This window comes from Lissotriton helveticus, chromosome 1_2 (assembly GCF_964261635.1).
Source record: "Lissotriton helveticus chromosome 1_2, aLisHel1.1, whole genome shotgun sequence".
NCBI lineage: Eukaryota > Metazoa > Chordata > Amphibia > Caudata > Salamandridae > Lissotriton > Lissotriton helveticus.
The window spans coordinates 340,671,604-340,695,295 of NC_136058.1; the positions used below are offsets into that span (position 1 = coordinate 340,671,604).

The window sequence follows — 23,692 nt, forward strand, 5'->3', positions numbered from 1 at the left end:
CTCGATTGGCACAATTTACAAGTAGAATGACTGCTTTTGGTTAGTAGTGACCCCTGGTGGCTAATAGTTATAAGCTGCAAATGATAAAGTGAGCTGATTATATATATATATATATATATATATATATATATATATATATATATATATATATAAATATATATATTGATAGTTAGAAAGATAGCCAGATAGACAGATCGATAGATAGATATTTATTTCAATGAAATAATTTCTTGATAAAACTGATTGTTTTTGGCTAGGAATTTCTGTATTGTAATATTTAGGAAAAAAGATTACTTGTCCTAACCAAAAGCAGCAAATCTGCCTATTACAATACTGTGAATTGATCGAGGGTATGCCTTAACCCCAAGGAGGTGAGCACTGTTTAACTGATGCCAATAAGTCCTCGTTAGTATAGTGGTCAGTATCCCCGCCTGTCACGCAGGAGACCGGGGATAAATTCCCCGACGGGGAGGCGATTCCTTTTATTCACACAATTAAATAAAATGATGCACTTTCTAACATTGTAAAATATATCTGTCATTATCCTTGCCTATTCCGATTGAGAAAAAAGGTTGAATTCACAGATGGACAAAATGCTTACTGATGTGTTAACTGAAATTCAGAATATGCTCTGAATATTTCAATATGCACAGGCGTACCATCAAAAACACTTTACATCTGCATTCTCTTGGAAAATGAGATGAAGCAGTGGTGAATCCTAGGCTGCTGTTCCACTCGATTGGCACAATTTACAAGTAGAATGACTGCTTTTGGTTACTAGTGACCCCTGGTGGCTAATAGTTATAAGCTGCAAATGGTAAAGTGAGCTGATTATATATATATATATAGATATATATAAATATATATATTGATAGTTAGAAAGATAGCCAGATAGACAGATCGATAGATAGATATTTATTTCAATGAAATAATTTCTTGATAAAACTGATTGTTTTTGGCTAGGAATTTCTGTATTGTAATATTTAGGAAAAAAGATTACTTGTCCTAACCAAAAGCTGCAAATCTGCCTATTACAATACTGTGAATTGATCGAGGGTATGCCTTAACCCCAAGGAGGTGAGCACTGTTTAACTGATGCCAATAAGTCCTCGTTAGTATAGTGGTCAGTATCCCCACCTGTCACGCGGGAGACCGGGGTTCAATTCCCTGACGGGGAGGCGATTCATTTTATTCACACAATTAAATAAAATGATGCACTTTCTAACATTGTAAAATATATCTGTCATTATCCTTGCCTATTCCGATTGAGAAAAAAGGTTGAATTCACAGATGGACAAAATGCTTACTGATCTGTTAACTGAAATTCAGAATATGCTCTGAATATTTCAATATGCACAGGCGTACCATCAAAAACACTTTACATCTGCATTCTCTTGGAAAATGAGATGAAGCAGTGGTGAATCCTAGGCTGCTGTTCCACTCGATTGGCACAATTTACAAGTAGAATGACTGCTTTTGGTTAGTAGTGACCCCTGGTGGCTAATAGTTATAAGCTGCAAATGATAAAGTGAGCTGATTATATATATATATATATATATATATATATATATATATATATATAAATATATATATTGATAGTTAGAAAGATAGCCAGATAGACAGATCGATAGATAGATATTTATTTCAATGAAATAATTTCTTGATAAAACTGATTGTTTTTGGCTAGGAATTTCTGTATTGTAATATTTAGGAAAAAAGATTACTTGTCCTAACCAAAAGCAGCAAATCTGCCTATTACAATACTGTGAATTGATCGAGGGTATGCCTTAACCCCAAGGAGGTGAGCACTGTTTAACTGATGCCAATAAGTCCTCGTTAGTATAGTGGTCAGTATCCCCGCCTGTCACGCAGGAGACCGGGGATAAATTCCCCGACGGGGAGGCGATTCCTTTTATTCACACAATTAAATAAAATGATGCACTTTCTAACATTGTAAAATATATCTGTCATTATCCTTGCCTATTCCGATTGAGAAAAAAGGTTGAATTCACAGATGGACAAAATGCTTACTGATGTGTTAACTGAAATTCAGAATATGCTCTGAATATTTCAATATGCACAGGCGTACCATCAAAAACACTTTCATCTGCATTCTCTTGGAAAATGAGATGAAGCAGTGGTGAATCCTAGGCTGCTGTTCCACTCGATTGGCACAATTTACAAGTAGAATGACTGCTTTTGGTTAGTAGTGACCCCTGGTGGCTAATAGTTATAAGCTGCAAATGATAAAGTGAGCTGATTATATATATATATATAGATATATATAAATATATATATTGATAGTTAGAAAGATAGCCAGATAGACAGATCGATAGATAGATATTTATTTCAATGAAATAATTGCTTGATAAAACTGATTGTTTTTGGCTAGGAATTTCTGTATTGTAATATTTAGGAAAAAAGATTACTTGTCCTAACCAAAAGCAGCAAATCTGCCTATTACAATACTGTGAATTGATCGAGGGTATGCCTTAACCCCAAGGAGGTGAGCACTGTTTAAAGGATGCCAATAAGTCCTCGTTAGTATAGTGGTCAGTATCCCCGCCTGTCACGCGGGAGACCGGGGTTCAATTCCCCGACGGGGATTCGATTCATTTTTTTCACACAATTAAATAAAATTATGTACTTTCTAACATTGTAAAATATATCTGTCATTATCCTTGCCTATTCCGATTGAGAAAAAAAGGTTGAATTCACTGATGGCCAAAATGCTTACTGACGTGTTAACTGAAATTCAGAATATGCTCTGAATATTTCAATATGCACAGGCGTACCATCAAAAACACTTTACATCTGCATTCTCTTGGAAAATGAGATGAGATAGTGGTGAATCCTAGGCTGCTGTTCTACTCGATTGTCACAATTTACAAGTAGAATGACTGCTTTTGGTTACTAGTGACCCCTGGTGGCTAATAGTTATAAGCTGCAAATGGTAAAGTGAGCTGATTATATATATATATATATATAGATATATATAAATATATATATTGATAGTTAGAAAGATAGCCAGATAGACAGATCGATAGATAGATATTTATTTCAATGAAATAATTTCTTGATAAAACTGATTGTTTTTGGCTAGGAATTTCTGTATTGTAATATTTAGGAAAAAAGATTACTTGTCCTAACCAAAAGCAGCAAATCTGCCTATTACAATACTGTGAATTGATCGAGGGTATGCCTTAACCCCAAGGAGGTGAGCACTGTTTAACTGATGCCAATAAGTCCTCGTTAGTATAGTGGTCAGTATCCCCACCTGTCACGCGGGAGACAGGGGTTCAATTCCCTGACGGGGAGGCGATTCATTTTATTCACACAATTAAATAAAATGATGCACTTTCTAACATTGTAAAATATATCTGTCATTATCCTTGCCTATTCCGATTGAGAAAAAAGGTTGAATTCACAGATGGACAAAATGCTTACTGATGTGTTAACTGAAATTCAGAATATGCTCTGAATATTTCAATATGCACAGGCGTACCATCAAAAACACTTTACATCTGCATTCTCTTGGAAAATGAGATGAAGCAGTGGTGAATCCTAGGCTGCTGTTCCACTCGATTGGCACAATTTACAAGTAGAATGACTGCTTTTGGTTAGTAGTGACCCCTGGTGGCTAATAGTTATAAGCTGCAAATGGTAAAGTGAGCTGATTATATATATATAAATATATATAAATATATATATTGATAGTTAGAAAGATAGCCAGATAGACAGATCGATAGATAGATATTTATTTCAATGAAATCATTTCTTGATAAAACTGATTGTTTTTGGCTAGGAATTTCTGTATTGTAATATTTAGGAAAAAAGATTACTTGTCCTAACCAAAAGCAGCAAATCTGCCTATTACAATACTGTGAATTGATCGAGGGTATGCCTTAACCCCAAGGAGGTGAGCACTGTTTAACTGATGCCAATAAGTCCTCGTTAGTATAGTGGTCAGTATCCCCACCTGTCACGCGGGAGACCGGGGTTCAATTCCCTGACGGGGAGGCGATTCCTTTTATTCACACAATTAAATAAAATGATGTACTTTCTAACATTGTAAAATATATCTGTCATTATCCTTGCCTATTCCGATTGAGAAAAAAGGTTGAATTCACAGATGGACAAAATGCTTACTGATGTGTTAACTGAAATTCAGAATATGCTCTGAATATTTCAATATGCACAGGCGTACCATCAAAAACACTTTACATCTGCATTCTCTTGGAAAATGAGATGAAGCAGTGGTGAATCCTAGGCTGCTGTTCCACTCGATTGGCACAATTTACAAGTAGAATGACTGCTTTTGGTTAGTAGTGACCCCTGGTGGCTAATAGTTATAAGCTGCAAATGGTAAAGTGAGCTGATTATATATATATATATAGATATATATAAATATATATATTGATAGTTAGAAAGATAGCCAGATAGACAGATCGATAGATAGATATTTATTTCAATGAAATCATTTCTTGATAAAACTGATTGTTTTTGGCTAGGAATTTCTGTATTGTAATATTTAGGAAAAAAGATTACTTGTCCTAACCAAAAGCAGCAAATCTGCCTATTACAATACTGTGAATTGATCGAGGGTATGCCTTAACCCCAAGGAGGTGAGCACTGTTTAACTGATGCCGATAAGTCCTCGTTAGTATAGTGGTCAGTATCCCCGCCTGTCATGCAGGAGACCGGGGATCAATTCCCCGACGGGGAGGCGATTCCTTTTATTCACACAATTAAATAAAATGATGCACTTTCTAACATTGTAAAATATATCTGTCATTATCCTTGCCTATTCCGATTGAGAAAAAAGGTTGAATTCACAGATGGACAAAATGCTTACTGATGTGTTAACTGAAATTCAGAATATGCTCTGAAGATTTCAATATGCACAGGCGTACCATCAAAAACACTTTACATCTGCATTCTCTTGGAAAATGAGATGAAGCAGTGGTGAATCCTAGGCTGCTGTTCCACTCGATTGGCACAATTTACAAGTAGAATGACTGCTTTTGGTTAGTAGTGACCCCTGGTGGCTAATAGTTATAAGCTGCAAATGGTAAAGTGAGCTGATTATATATATATATATATAGATATATATAAATATATATATTGATAGTTAGAAAGATAGCCAGATAGACAGATCGATAGATAGATATTTATTTCAATGAAATCATTTCTTGATAAAACTGATTGTTTTTGGCTAGGAATTTCTGTATTGTAATATTTAGGAAAAAAGATTACTTGTCCTAACCAAAAGCAGCAAATCTGCCTATTACAATACTGTGAATTGATCGAGGGTATGCCTTAACCCCAAGGAGGTGAGCACTGTTTAACTGATGCCAATAAGTCCTCGTTAGTATAGTGGTCAGTATCCCCACCTGTCACGCGGGAGACCGGGGTTCAATTCCCTGACGGGGAGGCGATTCCTTTTATTCACACAATTAAATAAAATGATGCACTTTCTAACATTGTAAAATATATCTGTCATTATCCTTGCCTATTCCGATTGAGAAAAAAGGTTGAATTCACAGATGGACAAAATGCTTACTGATGTGTTAACTGAAATTCAGAATATGCTCTGAATATTTCAATATGCACAGGCGTACCATCAAAAACACTTTACATCTGCATTCTCTTGGAAAATGAGATGAAGCAGTGGTGAATCCTAGGCTGCTGTTCCACTCGATTGGCACAATTTACAAGTAGAATGACTGCTTTTGGTTAGTAGTGACCCCTGGTGGCTAATAGTTATAAGCTGCAAATGGTAAAGTGAGCTGATTATATATATATATATATAGATATATATAAATATATATATTGATAGTTAGAAAGATAGCCAGATAGACAGATCGATAGATAGATATTTATTTCAATGAAATCATTTCTTGATAAAACTGATTGTTTTTGGCTAGGAATTTCTGTATTGTAATATTTAGGAAAAAAGATTACTTGTCCTAACCAAAAGCAGCAAATCTGCCTATTTCAATACTGTGAATTGATCGAGGGTATGCCTTAACCCCAAGGAGGTGAGCACCGTTTAACTGATGCCGATAAGTCCTCGTTAGTATAGTGGTCAGTATCCCCGCCTGTCACGCAGGAGACCGGGGATCAATTCCCCGACGGGGAGGCGATTCCTTTTATTCACACAATTAAATAAAATGATGCACTTTCTAACATTGTAAAATATATCTGTCATTATCCTTGCCTATTCCGATTGAGAAAAAAGGTTGAATTCACAGATGGACAAAATGCTTACTGATGTGTTAACTGAAATTCAGAATATGCTCTGAATATTTCAATATGGACAGGCGTACCATCAAAAACACTTTACATCTGCATTCTCTTGGAAAATGAGATGAAGCAGTGGTGAATCCTAGGCTGCTGTTCCACTCGATTGGCACAATTTACAAGTAGAATGACTGCTTTTGGTTAGTAGTGACCCCTGGTGGCTAATAGTTATAAGCTGCAAATGATAAAGTGAGCTGATTATATATATATATATAGATATATATAAATATATATATTGATAGTTAGAAAGATAGCCAGATAGACAGATCGATAGATAGATATTTATTTCAATGAAATAATTTCTTGATAAAACTGATTGTTTTTGGCTAGGAATTTCTGTATTGTAATATTTAGGAAAAAAGATTACTTGTCCTAACCAAAAGCAGCAAATCTGCCTATTACAATACTGTGAATTGATCGAGGGTATGCCTTAACCCCAAGGAGGTGAGCACTGTTTAACGGATGCCAATAAGTCCTCGTTAGTATAGTGGTCAGTATCCCCGCCTGTCACGCGGGAGACCGGGGTTCAATTCCCCGACGGGGAGTCGATTCATTTTATTCACACAATTAAATAAAATGATGTACTTTCTAACATTGTAAAATATATCTGTCATTATCCTTGCCTATTCCGATTGAGAAAAAAAGGTTGAATTCACTGATGGCCAAAATGCTTACTGACGTGTTAACTGAAATTCAGAATATGCTCTGAATATTTCAATATGCACAGGCGTACCATCAAAAACACTTTACATCTGCATTCTCTTGGAAAATGAGATGAAGCAGTGGTGAATCCTAGGCTGCTGTTCTACTCGATTGGCACAATTTACAAGTAGAATGACTGCTTTTGGTTAGTAGTGACCCCTGGTGGCTAATAGTTATAAGCTGCAAATGGTAAAGTGAGCTGATTATATATATATATATAGATATATATAAATATATATATTGATAGTTAGAAAGATAGCCAGATAGACAGATCGATAGATAGATATTTATTTCAATGAAATCATTTCTTGATAAAACTGATTGTTTTTGGCTAGGAATTTCTGTATTGTAATATTTAGGAAAAAAGATTACTTGTCCTAACCAAAAGCAGCAAATCTGCCTATTACAATACTGTGAATTGATCGAGGGTATGCCTTAACCCCAAGGAGGTGAGCACTGTTTAACTGATGCCAATAAGTCCTCGTTAGTATAGTGGTCAGTATCCCCACCTGTCACGCGGGAGACCGGGGTTCAATTCCCTGACGGGGAGGCGATTCCTTTTATTCACACAATTAAATAAAATGATGCACTTTCTAACATTGTAAAATATATCTGTCATTATCCTTGCCTATTCCGATTGAGAAAAAAGGTTGAATTCACAGATGGACAAAATGCTTACTGATGTGTTAACTGAAATTCAGAATATGCTCTGAATATTTCAATATGCACAGGCGTACCATCAAAAACACTTTACATCTGCATTCTCTTGGAAAATGAGATGAAGCAGTGGTGAATCCTAGGCTGCTGTTCCACTCGATTGGCACAATTTACAAGTAGAATGACTGCTTTTGGTTAGTAGTGACCCCTGGTGGCTAATAGTTATAAGCTGCAAATGGTAAAGTGAGCTGATTATATATATATATATATAGATATATATAAATATATATATTGATAGTTAGAAAGATAGCCAGATAGACAGATCGATAGATAGATATTTATTTCAATGAAATCATTTCTTGATAAAACTGATTGTTTTTGGCTAGGAATTTCTGTATTGTAATATTTAGGAAAAAAGATTACTTGTCCTAACCAAAAGCAGCAAATCTGCCTATTACAATACTGTGAATTGATCGAGGGTATGCCTTAACCCCAAGGAGGTGAGCACTGTTTAACTGATGCCGATAAGTCCTCGTTAGTATAGTGGTCAGTATCCCCGCCTGTCACGCAGGAGACCGGGGATCAATTCCCCGACGGGGAGGCGATTCCTTTTATTCACACAATTAAATAAAATGATGCACTTTCTAACATTGTAAAATATATCTGTCATTATCCTTGCCTATTCCGATTGAGAAAAAAGGTTGAATTCACAGATGGACAAAATGCTTACTGATGTGTTAACTGAAATTCAGAATATGCTCTGAATATTTCAATATGCACAGGCGTACCATCAAAAACACTTTACATCTGCATTCTCTTGGAAAATGAGATGAAGCAGTGGTGAATCCTAGGCTGCTGTTCCACTCGATTGGCACAATTTACAAGTAGAATGACTGCTTTTGGTTAGTAGTGACCCCTGGTGGCTAATAGTTATAAGCTGCAAATGGTAAAGTGAGCTGATTATATATATATATATAGATATATATAAATATATATATTGATAGTTAGAAAGATAGCCAGATAGACAGATCGATAGATAGATATTTATTTCAATGAAATCATTTATTGATAAAACTGATTGTTTTTGGCTAGGAATTTCTGTATTGTAATATTTAGGAACAAATATTACTTGTCCTAACCAAAAGCAGCAAATCTGCCTATTACAATACTGTGAATTGATCGAGGGTATGCCTTAACCCCAAGGAGGTGAGCACTGTTTAACTGATGCCGATAAGTCCTCGTTAGTATAGTGGTCAGTATCCCCGCCTGTCACGCAGGAGACCGGGGATCAATTCCCCGACGGGGAGGCGATTCCTTTTATTCACACAATTAAATAAAATGATGCACTTTCTAACATTGTAAAATATATCTGTCATTATCCTTGCCTATTCCGATTGAGAAAAAAGGTTGAATTCACAGATGGACAAAATGCTTACTGATGTGTTAACTGAAATTCAGAATATGCTCTGAATATTTCAATATGCACAGGCGTACCATCAAAAACACTTTACATCTGCATTCTCTTGGAAAATGAGATGAAGCAGTGGTGAATCCTAGGCTGCTGTTCCACTCGATTGGCACAATTTACAAGTAGAATGACTGCTTTTGGTTAGTAGTGACCCCTGGTGGCTAATAGTTATAAGCTGCAAATGATAAAGTGAGCTGATTATATATATATATATATATATATATATATATATATAAATATATATATTGATAGTTAGAAAGATAGCCAGATAGACAGATCGATAGATAGATATTTATTTCAATGAAATAATTTCTTGATAAAACTGATTGTTTTTGGCTAGGAATTTCTGTATTGTAATATTTAGGAAAAAAGATTACTTGTCCTAACCAAAAGCAGCAAATCTGCCTATTACAATACTGTGAATTGATCGAGGGTATGCCTTAACCCCAAGGAGGTGAGCACTGTTTAACTGATGCCAATAAGTCCTCGTTAGTATAGTGGTCAGTATCCCCGCCTGTCACGCAGGAGACCGGGGATCAATTCCCCGACGGGGAGGCGATTCCTTTTATTCACACAATTAAATAAAATGATGCACTTTCTAACATTGTAAAATATATCTGTCATTATCCTTGCCTATTCCGATTGAGAAAAAAGGTTGAATTCACAGATGGACAAAATGCTTACTGATGTGTTAACTGAAATTCAGAATATGCTCGGAATATTTCAATATGCACAGGCGTACCATCAAAAAAACTTTACATCTGCATTCTCTTGGAAAATGAGATGAAGCAGTGGTGAATCCTAGGCTGCTGTTCCACTCGATTGGCACAATTTACAAGTAGAATGACTGCTTTTGGTTAGTAGTGACCCCTGGTGGCTAATAGTTATAAGCTGCAAATGATAAAGTGAGCTGATTATATATATATATATAGATATATATAAATATATATATTGATAGTTAGAAAGATAGCCAGATAGACAGATCGATAGATAGATATTTATTTCAATGAAATAATTTCTTGATAAAACTGATTGTTTTTGGCTAGGAATTTCTGTATTGTAATATTTAGGAAAAAAGATTACTTGTCCTAACCAAAAGCAGCAAATCTGCCTATTACAATACTGTGAATTGATCGAGGGTATGCCTTAACCCCAAGGAGGTGAGCACTGTTTAACAGATGCCAATAAGTCCTCGTTAGTATAGTGGTCAGTATCCCCGCCTGTCACGCGGGAGACCGGGGTTCAATTCCCCGACGGGGAGTCGATTCATTTTATTCACACAATTAAATAAAATGATGTACTTTCTAACATTGTAAAATATATCTGTCATTATCCTTGCCTATTCCGATTGAGAAAAAAAGGTTGAATTCACTGATGGCCAAAATGCTTACTGACGTGTTAACTGAAATTCAGAATATGCTCTGAATATTTCAATATGCACAGGCGTACCATCAAAAACACTTTACATCTGCATTCTCTTGGAAAATGAGATGAAGCAGTGGTGAATCCTAGGCTGCTGTTCTACTCGATTGGCACAATTTACAAGTAGAATGACTGCTTTTGGTTACTAGTGACCCCTGGTGGCTAATAGTTATAAGCTGCAAATGGTAAAGTGAGCTGATTATATATATATATATAGATATATATAAATATATATATTGATAGTTAGAAAGATAGCCAGATAGACAGATCGATAGATAGATATTTATTTCAATGAAATAATTTCTTGATAAAACTGATTGTTTTTGGCTAGGAATTTCTGTATTGTAATATTTAGGAAAAAAGATTACTTGTCCTAACCAAAAGCTGCAAATCTGCCTATTACAATACTGTGAATTGATCGAGGGTATGCCTTAACCCCAAGGAGGTGAGCACTGTTTAACTGATGCCAATAAGTCCTCGTTAGTATAGTGGTCAGTATCCCCACCTGTCACGCGGGAGACCGGGGTTCAATTCCCTGACGGGGAGGCGATTCATTTTATTCACACAATTAAATAAAATGATGCACTTTCTAACATTGTAAAATATATCTGTCATTATCCTTGCCTATTCCGATTGAGAAAAAAGGTTGAATTCACAGATGGACAAAATGCTTACTGATGTGTTAACTGAAATTCAGAATATGCTCTGAATATTTCAATATGCACAGGCGTACCATCAAAAACACTTTACATCTGCATTCTCTTGGAAAATGAGATGAAGCAGTGGTGAATCCTAGGCTGCTGTTCCACTCGATTGGCACAATTTACAAGTAGAATGACTGCTTTTGGTTAGTAGTGACCCCTGGTGGCTAATAGTTATAAGCTGCAAATGGTAAAGTGAGCTGATTATATATATATATATAGATATATATAAATATATATATTGATAGTTAGAAAGATAGCCAGATAGACAGATCGATAGATAGATATTTATTTCAATGAAATCATTTCTTGATAAAACTGATTGTTTTTGGCTAGGAATTTCTGTATTGTAATATTTAGGAAAAAAGATTACTTGTCCTAACCAAAAGCAGCAAATCTGCCTATTACAATACTGTGAATTGATCGAGGGTATGCCTTAACCCCAAGGAGGTGAGCACTGTTTAACTGATGCCGATAAGTCCTCGTTAGTATAGTGGTCAGTATCCCCGCCTGTCATGCAGGAGACCGGGGATCAATTCCCCGACGGGGAGGCGATTCCTTTTATTCACACAATTAAATAAAATGATGCACTTTCTAACATTGTAAAATATATCTGTCATTATCCTTGCCTATTCCGATTGAGAAAAAAGGTTGAATTCACAGATGGACAAAATGCTTACTGATGTGTTAACTGAAATTCAGAATATGCTCTGAATATTTCAATATGCACAGGCGTACCATCAAAAACACTTTACATCTGCATTCTCTTGGAAAATGAGATGAAGCAGTGGTGAATCCTAGGCTGCTGTTCCACTCGATTGGCACAATTTACAAGTAGAATGACTGCTTTTGGTTAGTAGTGACCCCTGGTGGCTAATAGTTATAAGCTGCAAATGATAAAGTGAGCTGATTATATATATATATATATATATATATATATATATATATATATATATATATATATATATATATATTGATAGTTAGAAAGATAGCCAGATAGACAGATCGATAGATAGATATTTATTTCAATGAAATAATTTCTTGATAAAACTGATTGTTTTTGGCTAGGAATTTCTGTATTGTAATATTTAGGAAAAAAGATTACTTGTCCTAACCAAAAGCAGCAAATCTGCCTATTACAATACTGTGAATTGATCGAGGGTATGCCTTAACCCCAAGGAGGTGAGCACTGTTTAACTGATGCCAATAAGTCCTCGTTAGTATAGTGGTCAGTATCCCCACCTGTCACGCGGGAGACCGGGGTTCAATTCCCTGACGGGGAGGCGATTCCTTTTATTCACACAATTAAATAAAATGATGCACTTTCTAACATTGTAAAATATATCTGTCATTATCCTTGCCTATTCCGATTGAGAAAAAAGGTTGAATTCACAGATGGACAAAATGCTTACTGATGTGTTAACTGAAATTCAGAATATGCTCTGAATATTTCAATATGCACAGGCGTACCATCAAAAACACTTTACATCTGCATTCTCTTGGAAAATGAGATGAAGCAGTGGTGAATCCTAGGCTGCTGTTCCACTCGATTGGCACAATTTACAAGTAGAATGACTGCTTTTGGTTAGTAGTGACCCCTGGTGGCTAATAGTTATAAGCTGCAAATGATAAAGTGAGCTGATTATATATATATATATAGATATATATAAATATATATATTGATAGTTAGAAAGATAGCCAGATAGACAGATCGATAGATAGATATTTATTTCAATGAAATAATTTCTTGATAAAACTGATTGTTTTTGGCTAGGAATTTCTGTATTGTAATATTTAGGAAAAAAGATTACTTGTCCTAACCAAAAGCAGCAAATCTGCCTATTACAATACTGTGAATTGATCGAGGGTATGCCTTAACCCCAAGGAGGTGAGCACTGTTTAACGGATGCCAATAAGTCCTCGTTAGTATAGTGGTCAGTATCCCCGCCTGTCACGCGGGAGACCGGGGTTCAATTCCCCGACGGGGAGTCGATTCATTTTATTCACACAATTAAATAAAATGATGTACTTTCTAACATTGTAAAATATATCTGTCATTATCCTTGCCTATTCCGATTGAGAAAAAAAGGTTGAATTCACTGATGGCCAAAATGCTTACTGACGTGTTAACTGAAATTCAGAATATGCTCTGAATATTTCAATATGCACAGGCGTACCATCAAAAACACTTTACATCTGCATTCTCTTGGAAAATGAGATGAAGCAGTGGTGAATCCTAGGCTGCTGTTCTACTCGATTGGCACAATTTACAAGTAGAATGACTGCTTTTGGTTAGTAGTGACCCCTGGTGGCTAATAGTTATAAGCTGCAAATGGTAAAGTGAGCTGATTATATATATATATATAGATATATATAAATATATATATTGATAGTTAGAAAGATAGCCAGATAGACAGATCGATAGATAGATATTTATTTCAATGAAATCATTTCTTGATAAAACTGATTGTTTTTGGCTAGGAATTTCTGTATTGTAATATTTAGGAAAAAAGATTACTTGTCCTAACCAAAAGCAGCAAATCTGCCTATTACAATACTGTGAATTGATCGAGGGTATGCCTTAACCCCAAGGAGGTGAGCACTGTTTAACTGATGCCAATAAGTCCTCGTTAGTATAGTGGTCAGTATCCCCACCTGTCACGCGGGAGACCGGGGTTCAATTCCCTGACGGGGAGGCGATTCCTTTTATTCACACAATTAAATAAAATGATGCACTTTCTAACATTGTAAAATATATCTGTCATTATCCTTGCCTATTCCGATTGAGAAAAAAGGTTGAATTCACAGATGGACAAAATGCTTACTGATGTGTTAACTGAAATTCAGAATATGCTCTGAATATTTCAATATGCACAGGCGTACCATCAAAAACACTTTACATCTGCATTCTCTTGGAAAATGAGATGAAGCAGTGGTGAATCCTAGGCTGCTGTTCCACTCGATTGGCACAATTTACAAGTAGAATGACTGCTTTTGGTTAGTAGTGACCCCTGGTGGCTAATAGTTATAAGCTGCAAATGGTAAAGTGAGCTGATTATATATATATATATAGATATATATAAATATATATATTGATAGTTAGAAAGATAGCCAGATAGACAGATCGATAGATAGATATTTATTTCAATGAAATCATTTCTTGATAAAACTGATTGTTTTTGGCTAGGAATTTCTGTATTGTAATATTTAGGAAAAAAGATTACTTGTCCTAACCAAAAGCAGCAAATCTGCCTATTACAATACTGTGAATTGATCGAGGGTATGCCTTAACCCCAAGGAGGTGAGCACTGTTTAACTGATGCCGATAAGTCCTCGTTAGTATAGTGGTCAGTATCCCCGCCTGTCACGCAGGAGACCGGGGATCAATTCCCCGACGGGGAGGCGATTCCTTTTATTCACACAATTAAATAAAATGATGCACTTTCTAACATTGTAAAATATATCTGTCATTATCCTTGCCTATTCCGATTGAGAAAAAAGGTTGAATTCACAGATGGACAAAATGCTTACTGATGTGTTAACTGAAATTCAGAATATGCTCTGAATATTTCAATATGCACAGGCGTACCATCAAAAACACTTTACATCTGCATTCTCTTGGAAAATGAGATGAAGCAGTGGTGAATCCTAGGCTGCTGTTCCACTCGATTGGCACAATTTACAAGTAGAATGACTGCTTTTGGTTAGTAGTGACCCCTGGTGGCTAATAGTTATAAGCTGCAAATGGTAAAGTGAGCTGATTATATATATATATATAGATATATATAAATATATATATTGATAGTTAGAAAGATAGCCAGATAGACAGATCGATAGATAGATATTTATTTCAATGAAATCATTTATTGATAAAACTGATTGTTTTTGGCTAGGAATTTCTGTATTGTAATATTTAGGAACAAATATTACTTGTCCTAACCAAAAGCAGCAAATCTGCCTATTACAATACTGTGAATTGATCGAGGGTATGCCTTAACCCCAAGGAGGTGAGCACTGTTTAACTGATGCCGATAAGTCCTCGTTAGTATAGTGGTCAGTATCCCCGCCTGTCACGCAGGAGACCGGGGATCAATTCCCCGACGGGGAGGCGATTCCTTTTATTCACACAATTAAATAAAATGATGCACTTTCTAACATTGTAAAATATATCTGTCATTATCCTTGCCTATTCCGATTGAGAAAAAAGGTTGAATTCACAGATGGACAAAATGCTTACTGATGTGTTAACTGAAATTCAGAATATGCTCTGAATATTTCAATATGCACAGGCGTACCATCAAAAACACTTTACATCTGCATTCTCTTGGAAAATGAGATGAAGCAGTGGTGAATCCTAGGCTGCTGTTCCACTCGATTGGCACAATTTACAAGTAGAATGACTGCTTTTGGTTAGTAGTGACCCCTGGTGGCTAATAGTTATAAGCTGCAAATGATAAAGTGAGCTGATTATATATATATATATATATATATATATATATATATAAATATATATATTGATAGTTAGAAAGATAGCCAGATAGACAGATCGATAGATAGATATTTATTTCAATGAAATAATTTCTTGATAAAACTGATTGTTTTTGGCTAGGAATTTCTGTATTGTAATATTTAGGAAAAAAGATTACTTGTCCTAACCAAAAGCAGCAAATCTGCCTATTACAATACTGTGAATTGATCGAGGGTATGCCTTAACCCCAAGGAGGTGAGCACTGTTTAACTGATGCCAATAAGTCCTCGTTAGTATAGTGGTCAGTATCCCCGCCTGTCACGCAGGAGACCGGGGATCAATTCCCCGACGGGGAGGCGATTCCTTTTATTCACACAATTAAATAAAATGATGCACTTTCTAACATTGTAAAATATATCTGTCATTATCCTTGCCTATTCCGATTGAGAAAAAAGGTTGAATTCACAGATGGACAAAATGCTTACTGATGTGTTAACTGAAATTCAGAATATGCTCGGAATATTTCAATATGCACAGGCGTACCATCAAAAAAACTTTACATCTGCATTCTCTTGGAAAATGAGATGAAGCAGTGGTGAATCCTAGGCTGCTGTTCCACTCGATTGGCACAATTTACAAGTAGAATGACTGCTTTTGGTTAGTAGTGACCCCTGGTGGCTAATAGTTATAAGCTGCAAATGATAAAGTGAGCTGATTATATATATATATATAGATATATATAAATATATATATTGATAGTTAGAAAGATAGCCAGATAGACAGATCGATAGATAGATATTTATTTCAATGAAATAATTTCTTGATAAAACTGATTGTTTTTGGCTAGGAATTTCTGTATTGTAATATTTAGGAAAAAAGATTACTTGTCCTAACCAAAAGCAGCAAATCTGCCTATTACAATACTGTGAATTGATCGAGGGTATGCCTTAACCCCAAGGAGGTGAGCACTGTTTAACAGATGCCAATAAGTCCTCGTTAGTATAGTGGTCAGTATCCCCGCCTGTCACGCGGGAGACCGGGGTTCAATTCCCCGACGGGGAGTCGATTCATTTTATTCACACAATTAAATAAAATGATGTACTTTCTAACATTGTAAAATATATCTGTCATTATCCTTGCCTATTCCGATTGAGAAAAAAAGGTTGAATTCACTGATGGCCAAAATGCTTACTGACGTGTTAACTGAAATTCAGAATATGCTCTGAATATTTCAATATGCACAGGCGTACCATCAAAAACACTTTACATCTGCATTCTCTTGGAAAATGAGATGAAGCAGTGGTGAATCCTAGGCTGCTGTTCTACTCGATTGGCACAATTTACAAGTAGAATGACTGCTTTTGGTTACTAGTGACCCCTGGTGGCTAATAGTTATAAGCTGCAAATGGTAAAGTGAGCTGATTATATATATATATATAGATATATATAAATATATATATTGATAGTTAGAAAGATAGCCAGATAGACAGATCGATAGATAGATATTTATTTCAATGAAATAATTTCTTGATAAAACTGATTGTTTTTGGCTAGGAATTTCTGTATTGTAATATTTAGGAAAAAAGATTACTTGTCCTAACCAAAAGCTGCAAATCTGCCTATTACAATACTGTGAATTGATCGAGGGTATGCCTTAACCCCAAGGAGGTGAGCACTGTTTAACTGATGCCAATAAGTCCTCGTTAGTATAGTGGTCAGTATCCCCACCTGTCACGCGGGAGACCGGGGTTCAATTCCCTGACGGGGAGGCGATTCATTTTATTCACACAATTAAATAAAATGATGCACTTTCTAACATTGTAAAATATATCTGTCATTATCCTTGCCTATTCCGATTGAGAAAAAAGGTTGAATTCACAGATGGACAAAATGCTTACTGATGTGTTAACTGAAATTCAGAATATGCTCTGAATATTTCAATATGCACAGGCGTACCATCAAAAACACTTTACATCTGCATTCTCTTGGAAAATGAGATGAAGCAGTGGTGAATCCTAGGCTGCTGTTCCACTCGATTGGCACAATTTACAAGTAGAATGACTGCTTTTGGTTAGTAGTGACCCCTGGTGGCTAATAGTTATAAGCTGCAAATGGTAAAGTGAGCTGATTATATATATATATATAGATATATATAAATATATATATTGATAGTTAGAAAGATAGCCAGATAGACAGATCGATAGATAGATATTTATTTCAATGAAATCATTTCTTGATAAAACTGATTGTTTTTGGCTAGGAATTTCTGTATTGTAATATTTAGGAAAAAAGATTACTTGTCCTAACCAAAAGCAGCAAATCTGCCTATTACAATACTGTGAATTGATCGAGGGTATGCCTTAACCCCAAGGAGGTGAGCACTGTTTAACTGATGCCGATAAGTCCTCGTTAGTATAGTGGTCAGTATCCCCGCCTGTCATGCAGGAGACCGGGGATCAATTCCCCGACGGGGAGGCGATTCCTTTTATTCACACAATTAAATAAAATGATGCACTTTCTAACATTGTAAAATATATCTGTCATTATCCTTGCCTATTCCGATTGAGAAAAAAGGTTGAATTCACAGATGGACAAAATGCTTACTGATGTGTTAACTGAAATTCAGAATATGCTCTGAATATTTCAATATGCACAGGCGTACCATCAAAAACACTTTACATCTGCATTCTCTTGGAAAATGAGATGAAGCAGTGGTGAATCCTAGGCTGCTGTTCCACTCGATTGGCACAATTTACAAGTAGAATGACTGCTTTTGGTTAGTAGTGACCCCTGGTGGCTAATAGTTATAAGCTGCAAATGATAAAGTGAGCTGATTATATATATATATATATATATATATATATATATATATATATATATATATATATATATATATATATATATATATTGATAGTTAGAAAGATAGCCAGATAGACAGATCGATAGATAGATATTTATTTCAATGAAATAATTTCTTGATAAAACTGATTGTTTTTGGCTAGGAATTTCTGTATTGTAATATTTAGGAAAAAAGATTACTTGTCCTAACCAAAAGCAGCAAATCTGCCTATTACAATACTGTGAATTGATCGAGGGTATGCCTTAACCCCAAGGAGGTGAGCACTGTTTAACTGATGCCAATAAGTCCTCGTTAGTATAGTGGTCAGTATCCCCGCCTGTCACGCAGGAGACCGGGGATCAATTCCCCGACGGGGAGGCGATTCCTTTTATTCACACAATTAAATAAAATGATGCACTTTCTAACATTGTAAAATATATCTGTCATTATCCTTGCCTATTCCGATTGAGAAAAAAGGTTGAATTCACAGATGGACAAAATGCTTACTGATGTGTTAACTGAAATTCAGAATATGCTCTGAATATTTCAATATGCACAGGCGTACCATCAAAAACACTTTACATCTGCATTCTCTTGGAAAATGAGATGAAGCAGTGGTGAATCCTAGGCTGCTGTTCCACTCGATTGGCACAATTTACAAGTAGAATGACTGCTTTTGGTTAGTAGTGACCCCTGGTGGCTAATAGTTATAAGCTGCAAATGATAAAGTGAGCTGATTATATATATATATATAGATATATATAAATATATATATTGATAGTTAGAAAGATAGCCAGATAGACAGATCGATAGATAGATATTTATTTCAATGAAATAATTTCTTGATAAAACTGATTGTTTTTGGCTAGTAATTTCTGTATTGTAATATTTAGGAAAAAAGATTACTTGTCCTAACCAAAAGCAGCAAATCTGCCTATTACAATACTGTGAATTGATCGAGGGTATGCCTTAACCCCAAGGAGGTGAGCACTGTTTAACTGATGCCAATAAGTCCTCGTTAGTATAGTGGTCAGTATCCCCGCCTGTCGCGCGGGAGACCGGGGTTCAATTCCCCGACGGGGAGGCGATTCATTTTATTCACACAATTAAATAAAATGATGTACTTTCTAACATTGTAAAATATATCTGTCATTATCCTTGCCTATTCCGATTGAGAAAAAAGGTTGAATTCACTGATGGCCAAAATGCTTACTGATGTGTTAACTGAAATTCAGAATATGCTCTGAATATTTCAATATGCACAGGCGTACCATCAAAAACACTTTACATCTGCATTCTCTTGGAAAATGAGATGAAGCAGTGGTGAATCCTAGGCTGCTGTTCCACTCGATTGGCACAATTTACAAGTAGAATGACTGCTTTTGGTTAGTAGTGACCCCTGGTGGCTAATAGTTATACGCTGCAAATGGTAATGTGAGCTGATTATATATATATATATATATATATATATATATATATATATATATATATATATATATATATACATATATATATATATATATATATAAATATATATATTGATAGTTAGAAAGATAGCCAGATAGACAGATCGATAGATAGATATTTATTTCAATGAAATAATTTCTTGATAAAACTGATTGTTTTTGGCTAGGAATTTCTGTATTGTAATATTTAGGAAAAAAGATTACTTGTCCTAACCAAAAGCAGCAAATCTGCCTATTACAATACTGTCAATTGATCGAGGGTATGCCTTAACCCCAAGGAGGTGAGCACTGTTTAACTGATGCCAATAAGTCCTCGTTAGTATAGTGGTCAGTATCCCCACCTGTCACGCGGGAGACCGGGGTTCAATTCCCTGACGGGGAGGCGATTCCTTTTATTCACACAATTAAATAAAATGATGTACTTTCTAACATTGTAAAATATATCTGTCATTATCCTTGCCTATTCCGATTGAGAAAAAAGGTTGAATTCACAGATGGACAAAATGCTTACTGATGTGTTAACTGAAATTCAGAATATGCTCTGAATATTTCAATATGCACAGGCGTACCATCAAAAACACTTTACATCTGCATTCTCTTGGAAAATGAGATGAAGCAGTGGTGAATCCTAGGCTGCTGTTCCACTCGATTGGCACAATTTACAAGTAGAATGACTGCTTTTGGTTAGTAGTGACCCCTGGTGGCTAATAGTTATAAGCTGCAAATGGTAAAGTGAGCTGATTATATATATATATATAGATATATATAAATATATATATTGATAGTTAGAAAGATAGCCAGATAGACAGATCGATAGATAGATATTTATTTCAATGAAATCATTTCTTGATAAAACTGATTGTTTTTGGCTAGGAATTTCTGTATTGTAATATTTAGGAAAAAAGATTACTTGTCCTAACCAAAAGCAGCAAATCTGCCTATTACAATACTGTGAATTGATCGAGGGTATGCCTTAACCCCAAGGAGGTGAGCACTGTTTAACTGATGCCGATAAGTCCTCGTTAGTATAGTGGTCAGTATCCCCGCCTGTCATGCAGGAGACCGGGGATCAATTCCCCGACGGGGAGGCGATTCCTTTTATTCACACAATTAAATAAAATGATGCACTTTCTAACATTGTAAAATATATCTGTCATTATCCTTGCCTATTCCGATTGAGAAAAAAGGTTGAATTCACAGATGGACAAAATGCTTACTGATGTGTTAACTGAAATTCAGAATATGCTCTGAATATTTCAATATGCACAGGCGTACCATCAAAAACACTTTACATCTGCATTCTCTTGGAAAATGAGATGAAGCAGTGGTGAATCCTAGGCTGCTGTTCCACTCGATTGGCACAATTTACAAGTAGAATGACTGCTTTTGGTTAGTAGTGACCCCTGGTGGCTAATAGTTATAAGCTGCAAATGATAAAGTGAGCTGATTATATATATATATATATATATATATATATATATATATATATATATATATATATATATATATATTGATAGTTAGAAAGATAGCCAGATAGACAGATCGATAGATAGATATTTATTTCAATGAAATAATTTCTTGATAAAACTGATTGTTTTTGGCTAGGAATTTCTGTATTGTAATATTTAGGAAAAAAGATTACTTGTCCTAACCAAAAGCAGCAAATCTGCCTATTACAATACTGTGAATTGATCGAGGGTATGCCTTAACCCCAAGGAGGTGAGCACTGTTTAACTGATGCCAATAAGTCCTCGTTAGTATAGTGGTCAGTATCCCCGCCTGTCACGCAGGAGACCGGGGATCAATTCCCCGACGGGGAGGCGATTCCTTTTATTCACACAATTAAATAAAATGATGCACTTTCTAACATTGTAAAATATATCTGTCATTATCCTTGCCTATTCCGATTGAGAAAAAAGGTTGAATTCACAGATGGACAAAATGCTTACTGATGTGTTAACTGAAATTCAGAATATGCTCTGAATATTTCAATATGCACAGGCGTACCATCAAAAACACTTTACATCTGCATTCTCTTGGAAAATGAGATGAAGCAGTGGTGAATCCTAGGCTGCTGTTCCACTCGATTGGCACAATTTACAAGTAGAATGACTGCTTTTGGTTAGTAGTGACCCCTGGTGGCTAATAGTTATAAGCTGCAAATGATAAAGTGAGCTGATTATATATATATATATAGATATATATAAATATATATATTGATAGTTAGAAAGATAGCCAGATAGACAGATCGATAGATAGATATTTATTTCAATGAAATAATTTCTTGATAAAACTGATTGTTTTTGGCTAGTAATTTCTGTATTGTAATATTTAGGAAAAAAGATTACTTGTCCTAACCAAAAGCAGCAAATCTGCCTATTACAATACTGTGAATTGATCGAGGGTATGCCTTAACCCCAAGGAGGTGAGCACTGTTTAACGGATGCCGATAAGTCCTCGTTAGTATAGTGGTCAGTATCCCCGCCTGTCACGCGGGAGACCGGGGTTCAATTCCCCGACGGGGAGTCGATTCATTTTATTCACACAATTAAATAAAATGATGTACTTTCTAACATTGTAAAATATATCTGTCATTATCCTTGCCTATTCCGATTGAGAAAAAAAGGTTGAATTCACTGATGGCCAAAATGCTTACTGACGTGTTAACTGAAATTCAGAATATGCTCTGAATATTTCAATATGCACAGGCGTACCATCAAAAACACTTTACATCTGCATTCTCTTGGAAAATGAGATGAAGCAGTGGTGAATCCTAGGCTGCTGTTCTACTCGATTGGCACAATTTACAAGTAGAATGACTGCTTTTGGTTACTAGTGACCCCTGGTGGCTAATAGTTATAAGCTGCAAATGGTAAAGTGAGCTGATTATATATATATTCACTGAAAAAACCATAGGTTATAGACCATATATAGTTAGGAATTAGCATTTAAAAAACCTTATTTTACTCACACAAAACCATTGAAATTCCATATATAGTTAGTTGCACTAACTATATATCGCGCACCTGCAATCCACTGCTGATCATGTCACATATTACATCATTCATGACATGGTCAGTGACATCACTGATGACATCACTGATGACATCTCAAATGACATCACTGATGACATCACTGATGACATCTCATTTGACATCATTCTTGTGCTAATACGATAAACCTCTTCAGACTCTAATATAACCTTAGATACACTCAGTGTATACAGACACTCACACACTTCCACTCATCCATGGAGTTACTCACACACCCAGTCAGTCATGCAAAGAAACAATCTCATCTCCATTTCTTCAACTATACAGTTAAACACACCTTACTTATTGAAACATATACTAACACATATTTACTCTCTTATACAATCCCTGATACAAGTTCACAATGATCGATACAACCACTCACTCATTCGGTGGCTCTCATGCACAGTTATTTATATATGCCAACTCTCACATGTACTGTGTTTTACATATGTACTTACTATGACATGTAGCATTGAGATATCCATTCACTCATCAATACACTCATGCACACAGTCAACTGCCCATGTAGCTGTTTCCACATGCACTCTTGAACTCATACACCTAGTGAATAAACTGTTCACACATCTATGCATAGAGTCACACACCTTCCAGCCACCCCCACACAAACTCA

At 35.6% G+C, this 23,692-nt stretch overlaps 7 non-coding genes across 7 annotated transcripts; all 7 read left to right on the forward strand.

The window, feature by feature from the left end:
- The first annotated feature begins 2,535 nt into the window (after positions 1 to 2,535).
- Positions 2,536 to 2,607, forward strand: TRNAD-GUC (transfer RNA aspartic acid (anticodon GUC)). The gene has a single exon. It is a non-coding gene; the product is annotated as a tRNA-Asp (tRNA).
- Positions 2,608 to 6,776: 4,169 nt separating this feature from the next.
- On the forward strand, positions 6,777 to 6,848 carry TRNAD-GUC (transfer RNA aspartic acid (anticodon GUC)). The gene has a single exon. It is a non-coding gene; the product is annotated as a tRNA-Asp (tRNA).
- A 3,471-nt stretch (positions 6,849 to 10,319) lies between these two features.
- Positions 10,320 to 10,391, forward strand: TRNAD-GUC (transfer RNA aspartic acid (anticodon GUC)). The gene has a single exon. It is a non-coding gene; the product is annotated as a tRNA-Asp (tRNA).
- A 2,779-nt stretch (positions 10,392 to 13,170) lies between these two features.
- TRNAD-GUC (transfer RNA aspartic acid (anticodon GUC)) lies at positions 13,171 to 13,242 on the forward strand. Its single transcript has one exon. It is a non-coding gene; the product is annotated as a tRNA-Asp (tRNA).
- A 3,469-nt stretch (positions 13,243 to 16,711) lies between these two features.
- Positions 16,712 to 16,783, forward strand: TRNAD-GUC (transfer RNA aspartic acid (anticodon GUC)). Its single transcript has one exon. It is a non-coding gene; the product is annotated as a tRNA-Asp (tRNA).
- Positions 16,784 to 19,572: 2,789 nt separating this feature from the next.
- On the forward strand, positions 19,573 to 19,644 carry TRNAD-GUC (transfer RNA aspartic acid (anticodon GUC)). Its single transcript has one exon. It is a non-coding gene; the product is annotated as a tRNA-Asp (tRNA).
- Positions 19,645 to 22,480: 2,836 nt separating this feature from the next.
- On the forward strand, positions 22,481 to 22,552 carry TRNAD-GUC (transfer RNA aspartic acid (anticodon GUC)). Its single transcript has one exon. It is a non-coding gene; the product is annotated as a tRNA-Asp (tRNA).
- The last annotated feature ends 1,140 nt before the right edge of the window (positions 22,553 to 23,692 follow it).